At 39.0% G+C, this 26,966-nt stretch overlaps 1 long non-coding RNA gene across 1 annotated transcript in view; it reads right to left on the bottom strand.

Annotated features, from left to right (window-relative positions):
* LOC128642966 (uncharacterized) overlaps positions 1-9,033 on the bottom strand; it is a 61,811-nt gene extending 52,778 nt beyond the window's left edge. The window contains exon 1 of the long non-coding RNA XR_008399741.1: positions 8,833-9,033. This is a non-coding gene — a long non-coding RNA (uncharacterized LOC128642966). The remainder of the gene's footprint in view (positions 1-8,832) is intronic.
* Positions 9,034-26,966: the final 17,933 nt, after the last annotated feature.

Raw genomic sequence — 26,966 nt, 5'->3', positions numbered from 1 at the left:
CCACTGGTTATTTATCGTACGTCCATTAACGGGTGAATTTGCATGATAAATTAGCACTCCACTTGTAATATAGCCCTTACTGTTTAATGTCTCTTTAAATAGGCCATTTTATAATATATACTAGAACTTTGTTTAATCCCTTAAAGGGACAGTCTAGTCCAAAATCAACTTTCATGATTCAGATAGGGCATGTAACTTTAAACATCTTTCCAATTTACTTTTATTACCAATTTTGCTTTGTTCTCTTTGTATTCTTAGTTGAAAACTAAACCTAGGAGGTTCTTATGCTAATTTCTTAGACCTTGAAGGCCGCCTCTAAGCTGAAAGCATTTTGACAGTTTTTCACCACTAGATGGTGTTAGTTCATGTGAGTCATATAGATAACACTGTGCTCACGCATGTGGAGTTACCTAGGAGTAGCACTGATTGGCTAAAATGCAAGTCTGTCAAAAGAACTGAAATAAGGGGGCAGTCTGCAGAGGCTTAGATACAAGGTAATCACAGAGGTAAAAAGTGTATTAATATAACAGTGTTGATAAGGCAAAACTAGGGAATGGGTAATAAAGGGATTATCTATCTTTTAAAACAATAAAAAAATCTGGTGTAGACGGTCCCTTTAACGACTACGACCTACCCTGTACGTGTCTGGTCATTAAGGGATTTTCTGCTAATAATAGCGCCGGTCTTGCCACGAGCAGAAAAACTGCGCTAGTAGACCCTTCCTCCCTCCTGCAGGCTTTCTAAAATAGCGCAGTCTCACGCTATTGAGAAAACAATCCCCATAGAAAGACCGGCAATGTACAGGGTACGTCGCTGGTCATTAAGGGGTGAATGATAGTTCCTATACAGAGTAAAAACATCTTGTGGGACTGTTATAGATACAGATAAAGCTTCCAGTTTTCCTTAAAAAATATACTGAATAACCAGCGATTGACCTGGGGAACGTGGCGGCTAGATGCCAGGAACACATAACGCAATTTTTTACCTTCCATTATTGCAGGCGTTCTGGAACAGGGAAGTAAGGGGGACTTATGGGAGTTGGAAGGATGGGTCCATGGTTGGGGAAACTGTGAAAATTTGCTCAGATGGTAGAAGCTTCATGAGGGAAAGCGCACAGATCTCCAAACCCACGGTAATCCAGCAATGTTCAAGACCCTTCAATGCTCGTAACTCCCAAAACAGCAATTTCAGCTTCTGTCTGCCAGTTAAAGCAGTGATTTACTGTTTAGTACCAGTTCTACATAGATTATGAATTTATATCCCCATAGTACCAAGACCACATAGAGCAGTGATTTTCTACAGTTGTCGGTACTTGCCTCTTCTTGTCTGCTCTCTTCAATCATGCACATGCACTACTGAAGCATCAATCCTTTACAAATATGGCTGTCTCCAGGAAGCTGTCTCCATATTTGTAAAATACGTAAACATAGCTGCCCTTCAGCAACTTAATTAAGGAGGCAAAATAATTAATGAAAGTATATTGCAAAGTTGTTTATTATGTATAATTATTAATTTAATATTACAGTCTTAGGGGTAGATTTATAAGAAAAAGAAGCACAGAGGCGCCAACATGGCCTAGTAACGTCAAGGCAGTCGGATACAAAACATCAGCAGGATAGGAAATATACTCACAAGCGTAGCGCACCCAAATGGTGCTATTGTGGCAGCCTGGAACATCAAACAGTGGTCCAGCTCACTGGTGTCTCCAGCCAGATAGAGATGATCCTTGGCGAGGGCCTATCCTATGATGCCTATAAGGGCAAAAAAGGCACACACATAGCCCAGTAACGTTTGTACACCAGATAAAAAAGGATTCAAGGTTGTACTTACAGGAAACAAAGCACCACCAGGTGCAATATCAGCAGTACTGGGACCTCTCAGCCGCCCAGTGGACTGTGGAATCCAATTTGCAGGATGCAGAAAATCACCACTTTGGAAGATAGAACTTCTCTGTGGTGGCTGAGAAACATGTCGCTGTTTTTAAAATAAAAGTTTTTAAATATACACTTGCTTTATCACAATTATTCTGCTCCTGTTTGGGGGCAGAGTGTGTGTGCTAGTTCTATCTTCCAAAGTGGTGATTTTCTGCATCCTGCAAATTGGATTCCACAGTCCACTGGGCGGCTGAGAGGTCCCAGTACTGCTGATATTGCACCTGGTGGTGCTTTGTTTCCTGTAAGTACAACCTTGAATCCTTTTTTATCTGGTGTACAAACGTTACTGGGCTATGTGTGTGCCTTTTTTGCCCTTATAGGCATCATAGGATAGGCCCTCGCCAAGGATCATCTCTATCTGGCTGGAGACACCAGTGAGCTGGACCACTGTTTGATGTTCCAGGCTGCCACAATAGCACCATTTGGGTGCGCTACGCTTGTGAGTATATTTCCTATCCTGCTGATGTTTTGTATCCGACTGCCGTGACGTTACTAGGCCATGTTGGCGCCTCTGTGCTTCTTTTTCTTATAGATCACACCACACCAGGATGACCGTCCTATGACAGAGAGCTGCCTTCTTTCTTTTGGATTATTCTTTGTGTGGACATTTTGTTATTTGATTATACCAATATCATCTGGGTCCACTTGTGAGCATATCATCTCTAATAATCTGATATAAGTGTGCTAGGTTTATTTATATTCTCTTAATTATCTGTATATATTTGCTTACTGTTTGCTGCTTATTGTTAGGGCCCCCTAGGAGTGTGGTGTATGTTCTATATGCACCACCCTCCTTACATCTTTTGTTAGGGGTAGATTTATCATGGTGCGGACAGACATGATCCGCTATAGCAAATCATGTCCACCGCACATCGATAAATGCCGACAGCATACGCTGTCGGCATTTATCATTGCACCAGCAGTTCTTGTGAACTGCTGGTGCAATAACGCCCCCTGCAGATTTGCGGCCAATAGGCCACTAGCAGGGGGTGTCAATCAGCCGATCGTATTCGATCAGACTGATTGCTGTCCGCCACCTCAGAGGTGGCGTACGAGTTAAGGAGCAGTGGTCTTAGGACCGCTGCTTCTTAACTTCCGCTTGAGGCGGAACTGAAGCGAAGTGGGTCGGAGGCAGCATCCGCTGCTACATAAATCGACCCCTTAAAGTGCAGTGGTTAAAGGGACATAATACTCATATGCTAAATCACTTGAAACTGATGCAGCATAACTGTAAGAAGCTGACATGAAAATATCACCTGAGCATCTCTATGTGTAAAGGAAAGATATTTTACCTTAAAAAAAAATTCAGCTCGCCAGAGTAAGTGCTTTGCGAATAGTTATACTTCAGCTGATGTCCAGTTACAAGTTGAACAAAAAAAAAAAGGTCCGCAAATTACTCTTGAACCTGCTTCCTTACAATTTAAGATGAAAACCCCACCCTATGTTCGGGTGTTCCATTTGCATATCAGAACAGATGGTTTTGTAGTACTAAGTAATAAAAGGTCCAATTTACAAACTTTACATCTACATAAAATGAGTGTCCTACAAATAAGCAGAAAACGTCTGATAATGGGATAGGTCCTATGCCGATGGTGGGCTCTAATAAAAGAGCTCACCTTGAGTTTTACCAGCTTGAAAACAATATAAATTATTGCAATGTCTATCTGAAACAGCCTCTAAAGAAACCGATGAGCAATACAAAACACCATCAAAGTCTAGTCCTTGTGTGTCTGATTCAGTGCAAACTACCAAAGAGAGAGTTCTTTTAATCTGTCTCAGACATGGTGACCCAGGTAAAACCCACCCACCTAAATGGCACCAGGAACAGCTGGAGAACAAGGTTACAGTAACCAAAGGAAGGAAGCAGTCAAGCCCAAGAGACCAGCATTTTGGTGTCAGAATGTCACCAACCATTAGGAGGGAAATAAACCAAAGGATACTAGTTACACAGCAAAAAGAAATGTAAACCTGCCAAGCCAAGGACACGAAGAGGAGCCAGGCTGTACTAAAATACAACACAGAAGACAAACGGAGTCTGCCCATATTTCCTTCTGTGTAGACTAAATAATCATGGTAGCCTTATGCATATCCCAGGTATTCTTGATTTCTTTTACAGTATGTGTCCTCACTGTCATGATCCAATCATTGCCATGTCGCCCGGATCTCTCTCTCTCCTTCTTCGCCGCATCATGTTGCCTAGTAACGTGACGCGGCCTTCCTGTGTCACGCCCCCTAAGTCGTCACAGCCTTTAAATCACCGGCGGGACTTCTCTCTGGTGCCCGTTTGACGGATATCGATTCCTGGCTTGTATACTGACCGTGAGTGCCTTTACCTTTATCCTGTTTAAAGAATTTGACCATTGCTTGCCTGACCACTCTGTTGCAGTGATGTGCAGTCACTAGAGGCAGGTGAGGCAGTGCTTCACCTCTCATATGGGCAAAAATATATATTTTTTTATGGGCTTTAAAAAAAAAAAAAAAAAAAAAAAATGCAATTTTTTTCCCCAGCATTTTTTTTCTTCACAGATACATGTTGTGCAATGGAGAGGCACAAGCAGGTCTGCCCACCATCACACAACATGCTGCGTCATCTACTGGATGACAGTGGTTAAGATCATTGGATGGCCCATTAACTGCTTATTTGAGGCAGTCCTATTTGGGCTGACCCAATCCAGTTGAGAGAGAGGCATTAGTAAGTGGAACTTAGGGTTGGGGCTGGATGTTAAATCATATAAAACAAAACAAAAACGGAAAAAAACAACTTTAATTTATTTTGTTGCTGTCCTGTGAAGCTGCCAGCTTTTGCTAAAGTGAAAAAGAGAGTTCTGTACTTCCCCTCTAAGTGCAGTGGAATGTGCCACTGTCACTTCCTTAATACAGACAGAGGCAGAGCAGGATGAGATTCAGTCAATAAGCAGTGTTTAAGACACATCTTTGAAGTAAGTTCTACAACATTAGATTTCACTGAAAGGGATTCTGTTAGTGAAAATTATAATTTAATGAATGTGGTTTAGTGTTTTTTTACTCTTTTACAGCAGGGTCGTTTTTGTATTTTGTTTCCTCAACCTTTACACCCACTAACTTAACAGCTTGCCTTCACTTTCTGAACTCTCTGTAGCTCTGCTGTTTTATTACTTAAAAATGCAGTGGTCTCTCTCCCTCCCCCCTTGTGTGTGTGTGTCTCTATCTATCTATCTATCTATCTATCTATATCTATCTATCCATCTCTCTCCTTGTGTGTTGTTCTCTCCCCATGGTGTCTCTGTCTCTCTTCCTCCCCCTCTGACTCTCTCATCCCTTATGTGTCTCTCTAACCCTCTGTGTTTGATTGTGTCTCTCTCTCTTTCTCTAACCCTCTGTGTGTGATTGTGTGTCTCTCTCTCTCTCTTTCTCTCTCTCTCTAACCCTCTGTGTGTGTCTCTCTCTCTTTCTCTCTCTCTCTCTCTCTCTAACCCTCTGTGTGTCTCTCTCTTTCTCTAACCCTCTGTGTGTGTGTCTCTTTTTCTCTCTCTCTCTCTAACCCTCTGTGTGTGTGTCTCTCCCTCTAACCCTCTGTGTGTGTCTCTCTCTCTCTTTTTCTCTCTCTCTAACCCTCTGTATGTGTCTCTCTCTCTAACCCTCTGTATGTCTCTCTTTCTCTCTCTCTCTAACCCTCTGCGTGTATGTCTGTCTCTCTCTCTCTCTCTCTAACCCTCTGTGTATGTGTTTCTGTCTACCTTTTATTTATTTAATTAATGAATTGGTAGTGCCATCTGATGGTGTGGCTTTATTTAAAGGGGTGGGGTCAAGCGCCCCACCATCTTTAAATTTCACCAGCCGCCACTGGATCAAAACATTTTTATATTTACTGAATAATGAAAGAATCTATAAGCATAATTTGCAGCATTAAAGTAAAAAGTATGTTTTAAACATATATTTTAATGGGCATGGATTTCTAGATCTCATAATCAGAGCAAGCATTTTGTTATCTGGCAAGTGTTTCTGTTACAATCCTTTAGACTAAAATCAGATGTTTACTAAGTTGACCAGTTTTCCAAGACACCATTTAAAGGGACATGAAACCCATATGTTTTCTTTCATGATTTAGAAAGAACATGCAATTTAAATAACTTTCCAACTTACATCTAATATCTAATTGTCTTCATTCTTTTGATATCCTTTGTTGAAAATCATATCTAAATATGCTCAGTAGCTGCTGATTGGTGGCTGCACATAGATACCTCATGTGATTGGCTCACCCATGTGCATTGCTATTTCTTCAAAAAAGGATATCTAAAGAAGGAAGGCGTATCCAAGCCACTGCCTCACCAGCCTCTGACGTCACTGCACGTCACTGCTCTGTTGCTGAATTCTTAAACCTGCTTAAAGGGACACTGACCATTGCTTTGCCTGACCACTCTGTTGCTGAATCCTTAAACCTGCTTAAAGGAACATTTGACCATTGCTTTGCCTGACCACTAAGGGATCATCCTCTGCCTGCTTTAAAGTGATACTGACCTCTGCTTTGCCTGACCACTCTAACGGAATATCCTCAGCCTGCTTTTTTAGTTTTTGTACATTATACTCTACTTCTCATGAAGTACCTGTTCCCGTACTCATCTGTGAGTACTCAGTTTTCTTTTCCTGCATACTAACTGTTTTTTTCTTTCCTGAGTGGGTCACGTCCTGGTTTTCTCTCAGTGTGCTAGTGTGTGTATCAATTATTACTCTAGCTGTTGGGCCTAATCCTGGACTGACTCTATACGGCTGACACTCAGCACCTCTAATGGACGTCTTGCACAAATAACTCTGTGGCGCTTCTGCAAATTACTCCTGAACCTGCTTCCTTACAAGCTAAGATGACAAACCCATGTTCTGGTGTTCCAGAACAGATGGTTTAGTAGTACTAAGTCATAAGGGGTCCAGTTTACATCTACATAATATTAGATTCCTACAAATAAGCAGTGAACGTCTGATAATGGGATGGGTCCCATGCTGATGGCGGGCTCTAGCAAAAGAGCTCACCTTGTAGGAAGGAGCTTTGCACTTTTGGCAGTAGCAACCTTGAGTAAAACGTCAGATAGCAGAATGTACAAGTACCAGGCAAAACTCCTCAAAAACATACGTGGAGGCATTTGTTAAATACAAGCTCTATCTAAAAGACAATATTTACAGTACTTTGTTTTTTTTTTTCTTTAAGGCTGGGGAGCAGAATGGCAATTGCCTCCAGGGCTGCTGTTGGCGGTGAAATCAGGGCCGATGCAGGTGTAGTACCAGCAGTTTATTTTTCATTAGCCTGGACTTGGGACGTACCTGGTTAATAGCAGCATTAAGTATATGCTCCATAGCCGGTTTCCGGGGGGGGGGGGTTGTGCAGCAGCCACATCTAAAGAGATGATCGGCCTCAGTGAAAATGGCGACAGTGAAAATGGCAACCACATTGTATCTCAACTGAAGAGCATAGGCTGTCGGCGATCATGTCGTGCTTTGAATCTTTTCGTGGCTGGAATCCTTAGAGGGAACTTCAGGAGAGTCTGAACCTGTTTTTTGAGCTGCTAGTTTGAGTTTATTCCCTAAAAGTTAGATTTAGAGCTTGGAGCTCCTCTTAGATGAGTCCGGCCGCTTCAGCTATAGGCTCCGCCCCCAAAAATTATTTTGGAATCACAAAATATTTTTGGGGGTTTCATAGCCCTTTAACTGCTATATATCACATTGGTTGCACACTCTAGTGACCCATTTATAGCCGTCTCTAATTGGCCTCTGTAGGGAAGGAAACCTAGGTTATAACATGGTTGCCCCCATTGCTCTACAGAAAAGTACATCTGCATGTTATTCTCAGGCTAATGTTTGCTTTCAATACATCAATCTATCTAGTGTTTAATGTTTAAAGGGACAGTGTACTGTAAAATTGGTTTTCCCTTAAAGGGATATTCCAGTCAAAATTTAAAAGCACATCGATGGATTACAATTAAAAAAAAAATTCTTCTTGTAAAAGTTATAACTGTTTTACTGTTAGCATTTTTCTCTGCACATGCATGTGAATGATAGCTGTATATTCTCAGTGCACCAGAAAGTAAAATACTGCAGCAGTTAAGATCACCAGTGGGGTTTGTGTCATGTCAGCAATTAACAAATTGAGTCATTACCAGATGGTAAAAGCACCTTAGTCTCTCTGAGAACGTGCTATATTTAAAATGCTGATGCACGGTGCATACTTAAATACACATTTGAAACAACTATAGCTTTTATTAGAGGCATTTTTTCTAATACATGTATATTATAAAAAAAATATTCTCTTCAAAACTGAAATGCATCCATGTGGATTCCAATTTTGACTGGAATGTCCCTTTAATGTGTTTCCAATTGCTTGTTATGTCAGCTGCAAGGTATAACTTGTATGAGACATTGCTTATTTGAGTTTATTGTTGTATTTGAAATAGCTGTTTTTGTTATTTGGAACCACAACCCATCAACATGGGTTCAGCTTGCAGGGAAATCAAATTTCTTTATATATCATTCTGGATAGCGCTTGCTTATTGGTGACTACATTTAGCCACTAATAAGCAAGCGTAACCCAGGTTCTGAACCAAAAATAGGCCGGCTCCTAAGCTTTACATTCCTGCTTTTTAAATAAAGATAGCAAGAGAACAAAGAAATATTGATAATAGGAGTAAATTAGAAAGTTGCTTAAATTTGCATGCTCTATCTGAATCATGAAAGAAAAAATTGGGGTTTAGTATCCCTTTAAGTATAGAAACTTTCAGTATTAGTAGGGATACCACAGGCAAAATCAGCTATTTCAAATGCTGAAATAAAGGTAAATTAACAATTTGTAAACAATTTAATACACTCCAGTAGATAAAATGGATTGATGGAAACAAATTAAAAAACATTAGAATAAATGGTCCCTTTTACTTACTTAATCCAAGTATTTCAAAATGAAATGCAGAAGTACGAGTCAGGTGAATCTGGTCTTTGTTCAGTGAGAAACGAAAGACCAGAGGCCATTTAGTGCAGCAGTGTGACTGTCACCTGAGCAACTGACTTATCAGCTAGCCTTGCGTTGTCTGTGTGAGATCAGGGGTCACATGTGATCTGAAAACACCCTGAGCAAGTTATGTTATAGCATTTCTATAAAGTACAGGAAGTCCTTGCAAGTTTATTTTTAGACCTGTAGCATGTGCCTATATATATTTTTTTAGATTATATACACACTATAGCTGCACTGTTGTGCAATAGTTTGTTACATCAGTAGCTGTTTTTTTTATTAATGACATTGGCTGAAATATTTGTGGTTGGATTGGCAAACACTATGAAGCACACAAATGTAATTTTAAAGGGACACTAAACCAAATTTTTTTCTTTCATGATTTAAGTAGAGAATACAATTTTAAACAATATTCCAATTTACTTCTATTATCTAATTTGCGTCATTCTTTAGATATCCTTTATTAAAGAAACAGCAATGCACATGGGTGAACCAATCACACAAGGCATCTATGTGCAGCAACCAATCAGCAGCTACTGAGCCTATCTAGATATGCTTTTCAGCAAAGTATATCTAGAGAATGACGCAAATTAGATAATAGAAGTAAATTAGAAAGTTGTTAAAATGTGCATGCTCTTTCTAAATCATGAAAGAAAAATTTTGGGTTTCATGTCCCTTTAAGCAACTTTCCAGTTGTTTGCTTTGTTCTTTTGGTGAAAATCATACTTAGGTAAACTCAGGAGCAGCTCTGGAAGCTGTTGATTGGTGACTGCACATATATACATCTTGTTATTGGTTCACCTGATGTGATCAGCTAGCTCCCAGTAGTGCATGGCTACTCCTTCAGCAAATGATACCAACAGAATGAAGCAAATTTGTACGCTCTATCTGAATTATGAAAGAAAAAAAATGGATTTCATGTTCCTTTAAAGGACAACTCAATGCAGTAGAATTACATAATTATCAAGTGCATAATAACAAGACAATGCAATAGCACTTACTCAAAACTTCAAATAAGCAGTAGATTTTTTTTGACAAATGTATCTTTTCTACCATTTTCCGGCACCCTGTATCATGTGAGAGACATCAGCCAATCACAGACTAGTATACCCTATGAACTTATGCACATGCTCAGTAGGATCTTGTTACCCATAAAGTGTGAATATAAAAAGACTGTGCAACATTTGATAATGGAAGTAAATTGGAAAGTGTCTTAAAACGTAAGTTCTTTCTGAATCATAAAAGTTTATTTTGACTTAACTGTCCCTTTAATTAGCTTCTAAGATTATTTTTTTTTTAAAAATGTTCTAAATGTTTTTAAACATTTTATTCACATATTGTTTGCAAAAGGGTTAAAAGCATAGCTAAAGTCAGTTCCAAAGTGGCAATGTGCTACTGGGACCTAGCTGAACACATCTGGTGAGGCACATGTGTGTAGCCACCAACCAATAACACATTACTACTCCTGAGCCTACCTAGGTATGCTTTTCAACAAAGGATGTCAAGATAACAATGTCAAGTAAATTGAAATTGCCCGCTTTACCTGACCCATGAAAGTTTCATTTTGATTTTCATGTTCCTTTAAGTCGGTGACAAAGATTCTGAAAGACACATTTTACAGTAAATCTTGGATTGAGCAAAAATGCTGTTTCTGGTATCTGAGTGGAAATAAAAGGGACTGTCCCTGCGAGTTAGGAGATGTCTTCTATAGAAAGTAATGGAGTTTTCTGGAAAGTCGGTCTTCGCTGGGGAGAGCTCAGTTAGTAGCGGGCGCCATTTAAATATTAACTATTCCAGCCAATAAAAATCAGATTACTCTGCTTTCAGTGTATGGTATCTTATAATCACCTCTATTTGCGTACACGTGTGTTTTTCTATCAGGGTAATAAGTGTTTTTCATTTTTTTGACTAAAGTTATTGCCGCTTTAAGGGGGACACATATGAAAAATACATATATCAGTGTTCTTATAATCAAACGTTATTCAAATATGTCTTTAAACATCTCCTGACATATCATATGTATTTTTCATGTGTCCTCCCTTAAAGGGGCACTATAGCAACCTTAATTTCTTCCTAATGGTAGTGAGAGTCCACGATCCTTAATCTTGGGATTACATCACCTGGCCACCAGGAGGAGGCAAAGACACCCTACACCAGAGTTTACATATCCCTCCTATTTTCCCTTCCCTCCCAGTAGTTCTTTGCCTCATCAAGGAAAGGGCAAGGATAGAGGTGCTCTTCAACAGTTTATGTGTTTGTTTCCCTCAATGGATAGTTCCTTGAAGAGAGGGTTAGGCGAGTATGGTGGGGCTTAATATTTTATGAAGTTTCGCCCATAGCAAGTCTAGGGTGTCGCTGGAAGGTTCCCTTGCCTCCCCCTGGTTTGACCAGATAGATGTACTTCTCCTTTTAAGTCCTACACTGTCAGTTCAGGACAGGACTTACAGCAACAGTCTTATGTTGGATCTCTCTTACAGGTGGGATCCGGTGAGTACACAAATTTAATGGGCTGACAGAGGTACTTGGTAAGTACTACTCTAAGTCTACTATACTGAATCGGTTTGCTGGGCAGTTTGTGCACAGTTGACAGCAACTGGGGCTATCGTATATTTCAGAGTATGGGAAACTGTGAGCTGTGGTTATACCCTTCAGGTTTATTTATTTTTTTTAGATTTACTGTGTGTTTTCATGTCCCTATATTGTTTTGCTGTGTGACACTTTGATGGGCTGTTTACAGTTCTTCAGCGCTCTGGTTAGATATTTTTTCTTGCTCCAGGGTGCTGGGGAAGCGATTATCCCGCTTGTAGTGCGGAGATTTAGCACACTGGGTTTTTCTCTGGTGGGGAAGGAGTTAAAAGTTCTTTCCCGCCACAGAGAAGTCTTTAAGCGTGTTCCCTGCCTCCTTTCTCCTCACGCTGTGTGATCAGAGTAGGAAGTGGGATCATCATTGCACGGATCGTGCTCGCTCTCGGCTCAGGTGGCAGCGAAGCCCTATACCTGGAGCACAAGCGGGGTTCTCAATTATTGTGTGGTCACAGCAATTTAATTTTTTTTTAAAAATATTGCGTTGACGTAACGTTAGTGCATTATTGTGCACGGCTGCAAGTTGATCCATATGACTGGATTGCATTGTAAAGGGGTTTTGCATTAGTGCGTTATTGCTCCCCTATTTATATACGTCCCTTTATTTTATCCTGGTTGGTGTAGTACACATTTATGCGTCAGAGGGCTATATACTTGTCCTTTCTCATCTTGGAACAAGAGGGGCCTGCAGTTACTGACACAATATTGTATGATAGGAAACCTTCAGATACTGTATAGTTATTTCCTCCCTCTGATACGTTTATTTTGTAAGATGGTCACAGTGTGTCCTCCTGCTCAACTTTGCAGCACATGCCTTGCACCTGTTTTATAGACTCCTTCTAAGGGCTCCAACTCTACCGCTACTGTGAGTTATCCCCCAGTTTATAGGACTCAGGGCGGGGTGACAGAGTTTGATCCAGTATTTAAATCTCATCTGCTGTATGTTGTCATGGAAACAAATGCTGATCTGCTGCGGCCATCTAAGTGTAAACACAAACTTAAAGGGACACTAAACCCAAACATTTTCTTTCATGATTCAGATAGAGAATATAATTTTAAACAACATTCCAATTTAATTCTATTATTTAATTTTCTTAATTATTTAGCTATCCTTTGTTGAAGAAATAGCAATGTATATGGGTGAGCCAATCACACGAGGCATCTATGGGCAGCAACCAATCAGCAGTTACTGAGCATATCTAGATATGCTTTTCAGCAAAGTATAACAAGAGAATGAAGCAAATTAGATAATATAAGTAAATTATAAAGTTGTTTAAAATTACATGCTCTTTCTAAATCGTGAAATAAAAAAATGTGGGTTTCATGTCCCTTTAAGCATGTTTCTTCTGGTTCCTCTATTAGAGACAGTAATTTGGTGGAGTCCCCAGGGCTAGCCATTCTCAAGATAATTATGGGGACAATTTATCTTCGAATTCGGAGGGTGAAGGGTCTTCAGAGGATGTGTCTGTATGCTCTTATAAGGAACCTGAGGATTTTTCCTTTCAGTTTAAAATGGATCACCTAAGATCTTTGCTTAAGGAGGTTTTGCAAACGTTGGGGGTTCCAGAGTCTAACCGTACTGTAGATATGCCTAATCAGAGATTAGATATTATTTTCAGGCCAAAACCCAAGGCTCCTGAAGTTTTCCCGGTACCATCCTTAGTGACTCAGTAGTTTTTGATGGACAATTACATAGTCAAGCTTCAGGCTGCTTGTCACAAGCTTTAGTCTATACAGTTTCCTTCAGTGGCTCAATGTATGGAGGTCATGGGCTTTATGGTGGCAGCTTCAGACGCCATCCCATTCGCAAGGTTTCATTTGCAACTTCTTCAATTATGCATGCTAAGACAGTGGATGGAGATCACTCTGACCTGTATCCACTGATGCTTTACTAGCATGGCCTCATCTACGGTCAGTTCCCTTCATCTGATTCCAATCGGACAATATAAATGATGGTAGCGTACATCAATCATCAGTGCGGTACACAAAGTCCTCTAGCAATGGAGGAGGTGTCTTGCATCTTGGTTTGGGTGAAGGAGAACCAATGCTCGATTTCAGCAATTCATATTCCTGGGGTGGAGAATTAGGATGTGGATTATCTGAGCTGTCAGAAATTCACTCAGGGCAATGGTCTCTACTATACATCAGGAGATTTTCGACTAATCGACTACCAGATGGGAGTGCCCGGACATAGAGTTAGAGAGATCCACTCAGGGCAATGATCTCTACTATACATCAGGAGATTTTCGACTAATCGACTACCAGATGGGGGTGCCCGGACATAGAGTTAGAGAGATCCTCAGGCAAAACTGATAGATGCCTTAGTGAGTCCTTGATAATATCAGCTAGTTTATCTGTTTCCACTGATCATTCTGCTACCCAGGGTGGTATCACGTCTGAAGCAGGAGCACATTTCTGCGATTCTGACAACCCTGGCTTGGCCACGCAGAACATGGTATGCCGACTTAATTCAGATGTCCAGCAATACTCTATGGGGGGCTTCCTCAGAGACCGGATCTTCTAGCTCAAGGTCTGTTCTTTCATCAAAATCTTCATTCGCTCCATTTAACTGTGTCGGAATTGAACGATTTATTCTTTCACAGAGAGATTTTTCTGACTCTGTTATGGAAGGTGTATCTGTCTTGGTGTTTGGATTGTGGCTGTTCCTGGCACTCTGTTAGAATTCCAAGGATTTTACAGTTCTTCCAGTTCTTTTAGTCTCTTTCTGTTCTTTTACATAGAAAGTTTGCCGGTTTACCAGATGTCCAAACTTTTGTGCAGGCTCTTGTATGTATTCAGCCTGTAATTAAGCCTATCGCTCCTCCTTGGAGCCTTAATCTGGTTCTCAGAGTTTTGCAGCATCCTCTGTTTGAGCCGATGAATTTGTTGGATATTAAGATGTTATCCTGGAAAGTATTATTTTTACTAAATATATCTTCGGCTCGTAGAGTTTTAGAGTTGTCGGCTCTTTCTTGCGATCCTTCTTATTTAGTGTTTCATCAGGATAAGGCGGTTCTGCGAACTAGATCCGGAGATTGTAGTGCCATCCTTGTGTCCTAATCCTAGTTCATCCAAGGAGAGAATCTTACACAATCTGGATGTGGTTAGCACCTTGAAGTTTTATCTTCAGGCAACTAAGCACTTTCATCAATCATCTAGTTTGTTTATTCTATATTCTGGAAAATGTAAGGGCCAGAAAGCTACTGTCGTTTATTTGGCTTTATGGTTTAGAAATTCAGATACGTTCTGCCTATCTGGAGGTGGGTCAACAACCACCTGCGAAGATTAATGCTCATTGAACTCGTTCTATTTCTACTTCCTGGGCCTTTAAGAACGAGGCTTCTGTGGAACAGATTTGCAAGGCTGCAACTTAGTCTTCACTACATACCTTTACCAAGTTTTATCATTTTGATGTTTTTGCCTCAGCAGAGGCAGCCTTTGGTAGGAAGGTTCTTCAGGCAGTGGTTTCTAGCAAATAGAGGCCTGCATTTTATTTCTTCCCACCCAATTTTTGTGGACTCCACAGCTTGGGTATTGATTGCCAAGAGTGAGGATTATGGACTATCATTAGAAAGAAAACATAAAATGTATTATTATGTGATAAAGTCCTTTCTTTTTTTGGTAGTGAGAATCCAGGAGCCTGCCCGGTATCTAAGGTTTTCTTGTGGTGGCAGTCCTCTTTTGCACCTCTTTTTCCCTACTATCTTTCTTCTTTTCCTATCCTCAGCTGTATGTACTACTGGGAGGAAAGACGAGGAAGGGAGGGATATTTAATCTCTTGCAGATGTTCGGACGTTCCATGCCATCCTAACTGCGCTGGGCTTTAGCGCAGTTAGGACAGCATGGAACGTCCTAGTCGTTTGGCTGTTCTGAAGCCAACGGCGCTTTGTGAATGGGATCCCAGTCTGGAGGGCATGCCTAGCATCATATGGACGCTACCCTGACTCGATCCTATCTTTGAAATCTCACAATCACGTACACAATCGCGTGAGACAAATCAACCCAGTCATGAAAGGGTTAAGCTCTGGTATAGGGTGTCTGCCTCCTCCCCGTGGTCAGGTGATGTAATCCCAGGAGTAAGGATCGTGTATTCTCACTACCAAGTATGAAAGGAATGTATAAGGTAAGAATAAATTATGTTTTTGACACAATCTTGCCACCTTTCAGTTTGCGAGAAAATAAAACAGCGAGATCTGCAGGTAGAATACACCATACCTAGAGGAGAAATTTCAGCCACGCCCAAGGAATGCCACTAGCAGAGGCAGGAAAACTAATTTTACAATAAGGAAACCAATGCACTAGTCACAGAGTTGAATGTTGCATGTGCAGTGATGTTTTATTACATTTTATAATGTGCACCTTAGTTTTAGTTTTTGCTGTGTAATTTAAATACGAATTTCAATTCTTCCATCAAATATATTTCTTCTAAAACACTTTCATTTTGATTTTTAATTAAACAATGAAAATACAAAATTAAACAATACAGTTTTTAACTGTGTAATTTTGTGATTCCTATTGTAATGTATTCCCTTCACATACTTAAAAGGGACATGAAAACATTTTTTTTTCATAATTTATATAATAACATTTTAAACAACTGTAATGTACTTCTATTATCACATTTTCTTAATTCTCTTGGTATCTAAAAGCAGGGCGTAAGCTCAGGAGCGTGCACGTGTCTAGAGCACTATATGACAGCAGTTTTGCAAGAATGTTATCCATTTGAAGCATTTTGATAATAGAATCAAATTGTAAACTTATTTTTTAAATTGTATGTTCTTTCAAAAATCACCCAAAAAATATATATATTTTTTTTTATATCCCTTTAAATGCCATATACACCTTTTGTGAGACACACTGTTCTCAAGGTAAAAACTGCCTTTAGAGAATTAAGACAGGGGCTTTATATTAATGGTAAGTGTAACGGACTGCCGCTACCCCGACTGGGTAGCTCCACCAAGAGGGTCCTTCCTGTACCTGGAACTTGTAGCTATAGAGCAGAGAGAAGTGATTATAGCCAGAGGTCACCCAAATAACCAGACAAAACCAGTATTCAGGTGAAACACAAACAGATTTTATTGTCAAACACACACACTTATATACCCACAGCTCATCATGATAAGGGTCTTATCTGACCCCCAGATCTCCCGCCATTCCCGCCCCTCCAGACAGACTGGCGCCCCCCCCATAGCAGCCATAGTTCCATACAGTCCCCGTAATACAGAGGTGATGGTTTCTGGGTGATCCAGAGGGAACGGCGGCTTTTCCCAGGTATTAAATGGAGAGCTCCGGGCCCGAAGGTGTTCCAGTCCAAAAAGTGACACGATCCATCAATGGGGGCCAGAGAAGCAAGGGATCAAAGGTAGGTAAGCACTAGTGGAGTAGGGGTTGTAGGGGGGGTCTGAAACCCCAAGGGAGCTCCCTTCCGGCAATCACCCCACCTCTTGCCCAACCTAGGGGGTACAATCCCCAAAAGAGTGGAGCTCTGGGACAAAGGTTAGCGGGAGTCCGGGGTAGTCCGGCCGGCCAGTAGTTCCAGGAACCCGGAAAGCCAGAGTGGGGTCAGGCGGTAAGCAATCAGCACTTCCATGAGGAGGTACAAACAGTAAAAACATGCAACAGGAGGAGTTTAAGAGATCCCGTAAGCCATGAAAGGGCCAAAAGTAGTGAGCCAGGCAGTAGGGGGGTTAAGGGTAGCCTAGGCAGCCTGGTATCCGGGACAGTAAGATCCTTAGTAAATCTCACAAGCTTAGTGAGCTTTAAATAATTGGCCCTTAGTCTCCAATAGTGTGCCTGTCACTCACTAAGGGCCCGATTATCTAAAAATCGTCAATATGGCAAGAAATATCACGCCAACCCTCACATGGGCAGACCACATTGAATGATCTAAGAAAAGGGTCTGTCCCAGGAATTCCTGGCAAGTTGCAAACTTACCTCTATAGAAAGTAATGAAGCTCACTAGAATACAGGGAAGAGCAAATCAAACAGTAACAGGGACTGATAGGAAGCACATACAAATCAAATGACACTGTTTTCAGCATTCAAATACCATTTGTGAGGAAACTTATACGTATGAGGAACGCTCCTGATCAGCGCACTCGCCAATGCTGCGAGGCTCATTTCACAATAGAAAAAGGGAAACCTTTAAATTTTCATAAATTACTGTGTACCTTAAAGTGACATAAAACCCAAAAAATAATTTCATGATTCAGATAGGTCATACAATTTTAAACAACTTTCCAAATTTACTTCTATTATCTAATTTGCTTCATTCTTTTAGTATCCTTTGTTGAAGGAGCAGCAAGTCAATACTGGGGGTAAGCTGAAAGCCAATGGCAAGTTGCATATATGTGCAGCCACCAATCAGCAGCTTCCGAGTCTACCTATGTATACACTTTTCAACAAGGGATACAAAGAGAATAAAATAAATTAAATAGAAGTAAATTGTAAAGTTATTTAAAATTTGAGTTTCGTGTCCCTTTAAAGTACGAGATTAACCATCTAAATTGAATAGTTTGTTTTTTTTTCTGTATAATTTAAAGACAATTTGTATGGAACATTTTGCAGAGGCTTTAACACCTATTTGTATGTGTACTGTTTATACAATTTTGTTTATATTTAATATGAATCCGTTTTTTAAAGTTTACATCAAATACAGTTTTAAAATGCTTAGTTTATTGAGCACTTTCCTGTATCTTGCAATTGCAGATAAAAACATAGGTTGTGTCCCTTTAGATAATCCCGTCAAGCTTGTAAGAAGTACATGAAACGTTTAAATAATCATTGTTTGTTAGTAGCCGAATATGGCTGCCAAGCTCCGCCCACAGCTTTCTTCTGCTTGTCGAGTTAGCGGTTTTCTTCTATGACAGTTTAGGAGTGCACGTTTAATATTTTCCAGTTAGCTATTTTAAATTGCACATGCACAATTCAGTGTGTGTGAGTAGGAAAACTTATTTAAGAGCCAGTTGTGATTGGAGAAATTTAACATACCATAATATACATGCAATAGGTGGGCGGAGCTTGGCTAACAAACAATGATCATTTTAAAATTTTATGTACTTCAAACAAGCTTATAGATGTGGGACCAGTTGTAGGATGCATCTTAAGTATGTAACAATAAGTAATCAAAAATTATGTATTGGGTCTAGACTGTCCCTTTAATTTTGCCTTTTATATCCCTTTGAAATTTGAACAAAATAGCTAAATGAATTTAAAGGGACATAAAACCCCAAAAATGTCTTTCATGATTCAGATAGAACATATAATTTTTAACAATACCTTTGCAAGAATACTAGATGGCAGCACTATTTCCTGCAATATAGTGCTCCAGACACGTGAACGATTCCTCATGACTCAGATAGCACATGCAATTTTAACTTTCTAATTTACTCCTATTATCAAATTTGCTTCATTCTCTTTGTATCTTTATTTTAAATGGCAGGAATGTAAGCTTAGGAGCCAGCCCATTTTTGGTTCAGAATCCTGGGTACCGCTTCCTGATTGGTGGCCACATTTAGCCACCAATCAGCAAGCGCTACCCAAGTGCTAAACCAAAAATGGGCCAACTCCTAAGCTTAGATTTTTCCTTTTCGAATAAAGATTGCGAGAGAACGAAGAAAAATCATAATAGGAGTAAATTAGAAAGCTGCTTAAAATTGCATGTTCTACCTAAATTAATCATGAAAGAAAACAATTGGGGTTAGTGTCCCTTTAACTAATCCAAATGGCTGCATGTCCAATGGATTAAAACGCCATGATTAATTAACTCCTGAAATTATAACAAAGCGCTTGTACAACAAACTCACAATTAAAAAAAAAAAAAAAAAAAAAAACGAAAACTCAGAAACTCTGTCTCATTATATGAAAAAGTGCTATAGCCACCACTACTTGGTGCCTCCAAAAATGTTAAAATTTGTTGTTCCCAGTGGATTACAATATTTTATCATTAACATCTGTTAATGTCTTAGCGAGATGTTTAAAAGCTAGGAACTAAGCCCCTTATTACCTGGCAGATTTATGTTAACATAATTGCTGATATTACATGACATAATAGATCATTGCTTAGATAACTGTTAAAGGGACACTGTACCCAAATTTTTTCTTTTGTGATTCAGATAGAGACATTTTAAGCAACTTTCTAATTTACTCCTATTATCAAATGTTCTTTATTCTCTTGATATCTTTATTTGAAATGCAAGAATGTAAGTTTAGATGCCGGCCCATTTTTGGTGAACAACCTAGGTTGTCCTTGCTGATTGGTGGATAAATTCATCCACCAATCAAAAACTGCTGTCCAGAGTTCTGAACCAAGAAAAAAAGCTTAGACCTTCTTTTTCATATAAAGATAGCAAGAGAAAGAAGAAACATTGATAATAGGAGTAAATTAGAAAGTTGCTTAAAATTGCATGCTCTATCTGAATCACAAAAGAAAAATTTTGGGTTCAGTGTCCCTTTAACCTTACACATAAACTTCATAAAAAATATTATTAAGTTTTTTTTTATTATTATATACAAATTGTTGGCACTCTATTGCTAAATTAATAATGCATATTTGTTTACATAAGGAAAATCTTTGTTTATAAATGATAGATTTTGTTTTAATATTTCTTATAGTTTTCAAATGATCAGTTGACAACAACAGTTGTCTCTGTTAAAAGAATGGGGGACCAAAGCCAAAAAACAGGAATATAATGTTAACTTTAACAATGTGATAAAGTTATAAAAAAACTGTTCCCTTAAAGGGATATGAAACCTACTTTTTTTCCTTTCATGGTTCAGATAGAGCATGCGATTTTAAACAAATGTCTAGTTTACTTCTATTATCAATTTTCTTCATTCTCTTTGTATCTTTTGTTGAAAAGCAGGGAGTACTATATGACAGCAGCTTTGCAAGTATGTTATCCATTTGATGGCAGCACTATAGATGCCTACCTAGGTATCTCTTTAACAAAGAATAGCATTGGGAATGAAGCAAATTTGATAACAGAAGTAATTTGGAAACCTTTTTAAAATTGTATGCTCCATCTGAATCACAAAAAGGAAATGTATGCTTACCTGATAAATTTATTTCTTTTACGATATGACGAGTCCACGGATTTCATCTTTACTTGTAGGATTACACCTCCTGGTCAGCAGGAGGAGGCGAAGAGCACCACAGCAGAGCTGTATATATAGCTCCTCCCTTCCCTCCCACTCCAGTCATTCGACCGAAGTTAGGAAGAGAAAGGAAAAGCCAAGGTGACTGAAGTTTAACAAAAATAAAGACCTGTCTTAGAAAATAACAGGGCGGGCTGTGGACTCGTCATATCATAAAAGAAATAAATTTTATCAGGTAAGCATAAATTTCCTTTTCTTTTACAAGATATGACGAGTCCACGGATTTCATCCTTACTTGTGGGATACAATACCAAAGCTATAGGACACGGATGAAAGGGAGGGACAAGACAGGAACCTAAACGAAAGGCACCACTGCTTGAAGAAACTTTCTCCCAAAAACAGCCTCGGACGAGGCAAAAGTATCAAATTTGTAAAATTTGGAAAAAGTGTGAAGAGATGACCAAGTTGCAGCCTTGCAAATCTGTTCAACAGAAGCATCATTTTTAAATGCCCATGAGGAAGCCACAGCCCTAGTAGAATGAGCCGTAATTCTTTCCGGAGGTTGCTGTCCAGCAGTCTCATACGCCAGACGGATGATACTCTTCAACCAAAAAGAAAGAGAGGTAGCCGTAGCTTTCTGGCCCCTACGTTTTCCAGAAAAAAACACAAAAAATGAAGATGATTGACGAAAATCTTTAGTCGCCTGCAAGTAAAACTTCAGGGCACGGACCACTTCCAAGTTATGTAACAGACGCTCCTTCTTAGAAGGAGAATTAGGACACAAGGAAGGAACAACAATTCCCTGATTAATATTCTTATTACAAACAACCTTAGGAAGGAAACCAGGTTTGGTACGTAAAACCACCTTATCGGAATGGAAAATAAGATAAGGAGAATCACATTATAAAGCTGAAAGCTCAGAAACTCTGCGAGCAGAAGAAATAGCAACCAGAAATAAAACTTTCCAAGATAACAACTTAATATCTATGTTAAACGGAACCCCTTGAAGAACATTAAGAACTAAATTCAAACTCCAAGGAGGAGCAATTGGTCTAAACACAGGCCTGATTCTAGTTAGAGCCTGACAAAAAGATTGAACATCTGACAGACGTTTGTGTAACAAAATAGACAAAGAAGAAATCTGTCCCTTTAAGGAACTTGCTGACAACCCTTTCTCCAATCCTTCTTGGAGAAAAGATAAAATCCTGGGAATCCTAACCCTACTCCATGAGTAGCCCTTGGATTCGCACCAATAGATATATTTAAGCCATATCTTATGGTAAATATTTCTAGTAACAGGCTTTCGTGCCTGAATCAAGGTATCAATGACCGAATCAGAGAACCCTCGCTTAGATAAAATCAAGCGTTCAATCTCCAAGCAGTCAGCTGCAGAGAAACTAGGTTTGGATGATGGAAGGGCCCCTGAATGAGAAGCTCCTGCCTCAATGGAAGCTTCAGGAAGGTACAGCATGATTACTCCACAGTATCAAGCGGTCCAATCTTCCTCCTGAGGTCCTGTGAAATAGCAGGGTCTTGGTTACAACCTCACAAGACCATATATAGATAATGCAGCACAAATATGGTAGGCGCAGCGGATACAAAAATCCCCCAGTTCCCATAGCCTAGAAGACTATTCAGAAGCTGCTCTGTAATAAAAACAGCACACATCAGTACCATTTGAAAATAAAAAACTCTTGATTGAAGAATCTAAACTAACACCTCACTTTACCTCTTCCTATCACTAACACAGGCAAAGAGAATGACTGGGGTGGGAGGGAAGGGAGGAGCTATATATACAGCTCTGCTGTGGTGCTCTTTGCCTCCTCCTGCTGACCAGGAGGCGTAATCCCACAAGTAAGGATGAAATCCGTGGACTCCTCATATCTTGTAAAAGAAATCCTTTTTTTTAGGTTTCATATCCCTTTAAGAATATTATCACTAGTGCATTAGATTTTGCTTCTGTTAGAAATCCCTTCTTTGAAGGAAAGATAAACCAGGCATGGGGGGGGGGGGGGGGAGAAGAACAATGTAAATTTTTTATTAAGAATTTTGTACATTATTTTTTATTTGCTTTTTATTAGAGAACAACTATGAAACAAATCTGTTATTAGTGATTTTTGGGTAATGTGTAACAATATTAAACGCGCACTTGAGAAATAGTGGCATTTATATGAGGGAATTCTCTCTATCCAATCAGCATCTTTAAGGATGACAAAATCTGACGTACTTACATTGTGCCCAAAAGACTTAAAGGGACATTAAACACTAAATAAATGCTAGATAGAATGATGCATTCAAAGAAAAGATTAGTCCATGACCAACATGTAGATGTATTTTTTAAAGTTTCATTAGTTATTTAAAGTGACAGAATAAGTGTAAAGTGTTAATGCCTATAAAGCAATGGGAGCTGTCATGTTGTAACTTAGGTTACCTTCTCTGTTGTGGCCAATTAGGGACAGTTATAAATAGGTCACTAGAGTGTGCAGCCAATGGCTGTGTGGAATATAACAGTGTTTTGCACTTCCATTTCTAACAGGAAATGAAACGCTCTAATTTCACAATGGAATTACAGGAAAAGGAGACAAAATAAATAATGAAAATATATTGTAGAGTTTTTTTATAATATACGATCATTGTATATAACCATCTCAAAGTGTTTAATGTCCCTTTAAAGGGACATGAAACCCAATTTTTTTCTTTCGTTATTTATATAGAGAATACGATTTTAAACAACTTTCTAATTTACTTCTATTAACCAATTTACTTCCTTCTCTTAGTATATTTTGTAGAAGAAATAGCAATGCACATGGGTGAGCCAATAACATGAGATATATATGTGCAGCCACCAATCAGCAGCTCCTGGGCCTATCTAGATACTCTTTTCAACAAAGAATACCAAGAGAAAGAAACAAATTAGATAATAGAAATAAATTGGAAAGTTGTTTAAAATGGCATGTTTTCTCTAAATTGCTGAAGAAAAAAAAATTAGGGTTTCATATCCCTTTAAACCCAGACACACAAGATGGGCAACAATTTTCTTGTGATTTCATTTATATCAAATCGTGTATGTAAAATGCGCATTTGTATTCTTTGTGAGTAAGTTTCCCAGATTACGGACAGGGCCACCCTTAGAATTTGCAGGGCCCCGGAGCGAGAAAAATTTGTTGGGCCCCTCACCCCAGCATCCTTATTCCTGTACCCCTCTAAACCCTGCCCCCTCTTATGACCTGCCCTGTCTCAATATTACAATGTATACAAGTTGTTTCAAGACACCCCAGAGACAACGTGAGTTTTTTTTTGGATCTTTCATTTAGATACACGAATGCCAAAAGGTTTGAACTCTGAGTGGGATGTCAAACTGTTTGTATAGTTCATCATTTGCTATGTTTATAGCTGGGTTTGATATCAATATTTGTATCCATATATCTATTATGTTCTATTTATTATTGTAGTTCACTTTGAATGCAAAAGCAAAAACAAATTATGAATTTGCATCTCACACATGTATTCTATGTATTCACTATAATACCCCTTTAAATTCATGAATAAGATAGTTTTTCTGTTATACAGGTGTAAGAGATAATAGTACCTGATTTCTAATTGGTATTGGGGGAGAAGTTTTTGCCTATAAATTTGCCAAGACTATAGTTGCTAACTACTGGTCATTGATAAAGAATAATATCTATGAATTACGAAACATGTTTGACCATTATACATTTTTTTGTTTTTGTACTCTGCCTTTTTTGGTGCCTATTAAACGTCTGCAATTGTTTTTTTAACCTTGTGAGAGTCTGCTGGATTTTTCCGGGTGCTGCCTTCTGTTCTGTAGATATCAATATTCAGTGTAACCTATATAAAGAATAACACTATATATTATACATCCTGATACTATAAACACTACTTCATAAGTAAATATAGGATGTACATTGCACCTTCTCATACCCTCAGCCCTGGCATTGTGGGGCCCCCCCAAGGTGTAGGGTCCTGGGTGGATGCCCCTCTCACCCAGCCCAAAGGGCAGGCCTGATAACGTATCATCAGATGTGACCATAAGGCAAACTCATCAACTTCCTAGGGCATTGCAAAACAGGCCGGGTTTTGTATTTAACATGTCTGTAGGAATAGGTTAGTGAGAAGTTCATACTGAATAGAGTTTACAAGACAGATGTCCTACAGATGGGCTTCCAGGTTTAGGTTAATTTAAAGGGACAGTCAAGTCCAAAAAAAACAGTAATGTCTCAAATAGGGCATGTAATTTTAAACAACTTTCCAATTTACTTTTATCACCAATTTTGCTCTGTTCTCTTGGTATTCTTAGTTGAAAGCTAAACCTAGGAAGGCTCATATGATAATTTCTAAGCCCTTGAAGGCCGCCTCTAATCACATGCTTTTGTATTTGCTTTTCACAAAAGGGGAGAGCTAGTTCCTGTAAACCATATAGATAACATTGTGAGCACGCCTGTGAATTGTGGCAGACACTGCACTGATTGGCTAAAATGAAAGTCAATAGATAATAAATAAAATGTCATGTGATCAGGGGGCTGTCAGAAGATGCTTAGATACAAGGTAATCACAGAGGTAAAAAGTATATTAATATAAAAGTATTGGTTATGCAAAACTGGGGAATGGGTAATAAAAGGATTATCTATCTTTTAAAACAATAAAAATTCTGGTGTTGACTGTCCCATTAAAGGACACGTCATGAAAAAAAAAAAAAAAAATTAGATTGATATTGCCTGAGGTCAGCTCTTGATTTAAGGCCGTTGCATATTTTTCATTCTCATCATATTTCCTTGAGAAGATGGATAACGTAGTATAAACCATGATAATTCTGCTAAAATAAACAGTTTAGAATAAACAATGGACTTTCCCTTTTCAGTGAAATAAAGGTTTCTCTTCCTTATTTGTATATGAAGCCATAGTGCAGAAAAACCACATGTATCTGAAACAGCAGAGTCCCCAGATAAAAAGCTAATGCTTCATATTGCAGTTAGTAAATGATAAAATATATCTGGATCCAAACATGGAGAGATTTCCTGGTGGACACTTAAAGGGACAGTATACTGTAAAATAGTTTTTCTCTTAATGTGTTTACAATTGCATTTTTACCAACTGCAGAGTAAAAAATGTATGGAAATTAGCTTTTTAAGGTTTATTTGTGTATATTAAAGCTCTGATTTTGTGTTTTGAAGCCACAACCTAATAAAATGGGTTGAGCTTGTAGGTATAATCAGATCTCATTACGTTATCACATTGTGTAAATATACCTGCTTCTTTATCTTATATCTGTCCTTAAAACAATCACCAGTACTTGGAGAGAACAATGGAAAAATCAACGTTTTATTACCTTATCTCTGCTATATCCCACTGGGAGTGTAATGTCTTCTGCTGGCTGTGTTTACAAAGCTTATCTATAGCTTGAACCTGCGGCCACAAACTTTCAGAATAGGTCTGGATACCACCTGCTAAATCAACTATGTCAAATGCCAATATAAGGGTAAAGGAGCTACTTGTAAACAATTTAATACACTCCAGCAGGTAAAGTGGATCATTGGTAACAAATTAAAGGGGAGAACAATTTTGAGTAAACTGTCCCTTTAAAGATTGGCTATGAGCCAATCAACGTCTGAACTTGTCTCTCATTGTAACCAATTAAAAATGAATATTCAGACATGTATTATTGCATTGTATTGTCAATCAGTGGAGGATCTGTTGGTTCCCTATTCTGGAAGGCAGTTAACCCCTTCCTGCCGGTACTTATTTGTTACATCGGAACAAAAGTCTGATGTATACAAATAAGTAAAAAATTGAAATCACGCAATCATACATGTGATCGCATGATTTAAATTATCCGATCGGGTCTGGGGCGGAATGCATATGATGCTAGGCACACCCTCCAGCCCGCGATCCCAGTTAGGAATCCGTTTTGGCTTCAGGACAGCAGAACGGTTAAGACATTCGATGCTGTCCTAACGGCTCTAAAGCCCAGCGTGGTTAGGACGGCATGGAACATACTAACGGCGGGAAGGGGTTAAACTTTCGCAGGTTTGGACATAATTAAAAGGGACAGTCAAGTCCAAAATAAACTTTCATGATTCAAATAGGGCATGCAATTTTAAACAACTTTCCAATTTAATTTTATCATCAATTTTGCTTTGTACTCTTGGTATTCTTAGTTGAAAGCTAAACCTAGGTAGGCTCATATGCTAATTTTTTAGACCTTGAATGCCCCTCTTATGTGAATGCATTTTGACAGTTTTTCACCACCACCAGAGGGTGTTAGTTCATGTGTGTCATATAGATAACATTGACCTCATGCACGTAACCTTACCTAGGAGTCAGCACTGATTGGCTAAAATGCAAATCTGTCAAAAGAACTGATAAAG

The sequence above is a fragment of the Bombina bombina genome, chromosome 12 (assembly GCF_027579735.1).
Source record: "Bombina bombina isolate aBomBom1 chromosome 12, aBomBom1.pri, whole genome shotgun sequence".
In the NCBI taxonomy this organism is placed as follows: domain Eukaryota; kingdom Metazoa; phylum Chordata; class Amphibia; order Anura; family Bombinatoridae; genus Bombina; species Bombina bombina.
This window is presented reverse-complemented; position numbering and strand designations above follow the sequence as displayed.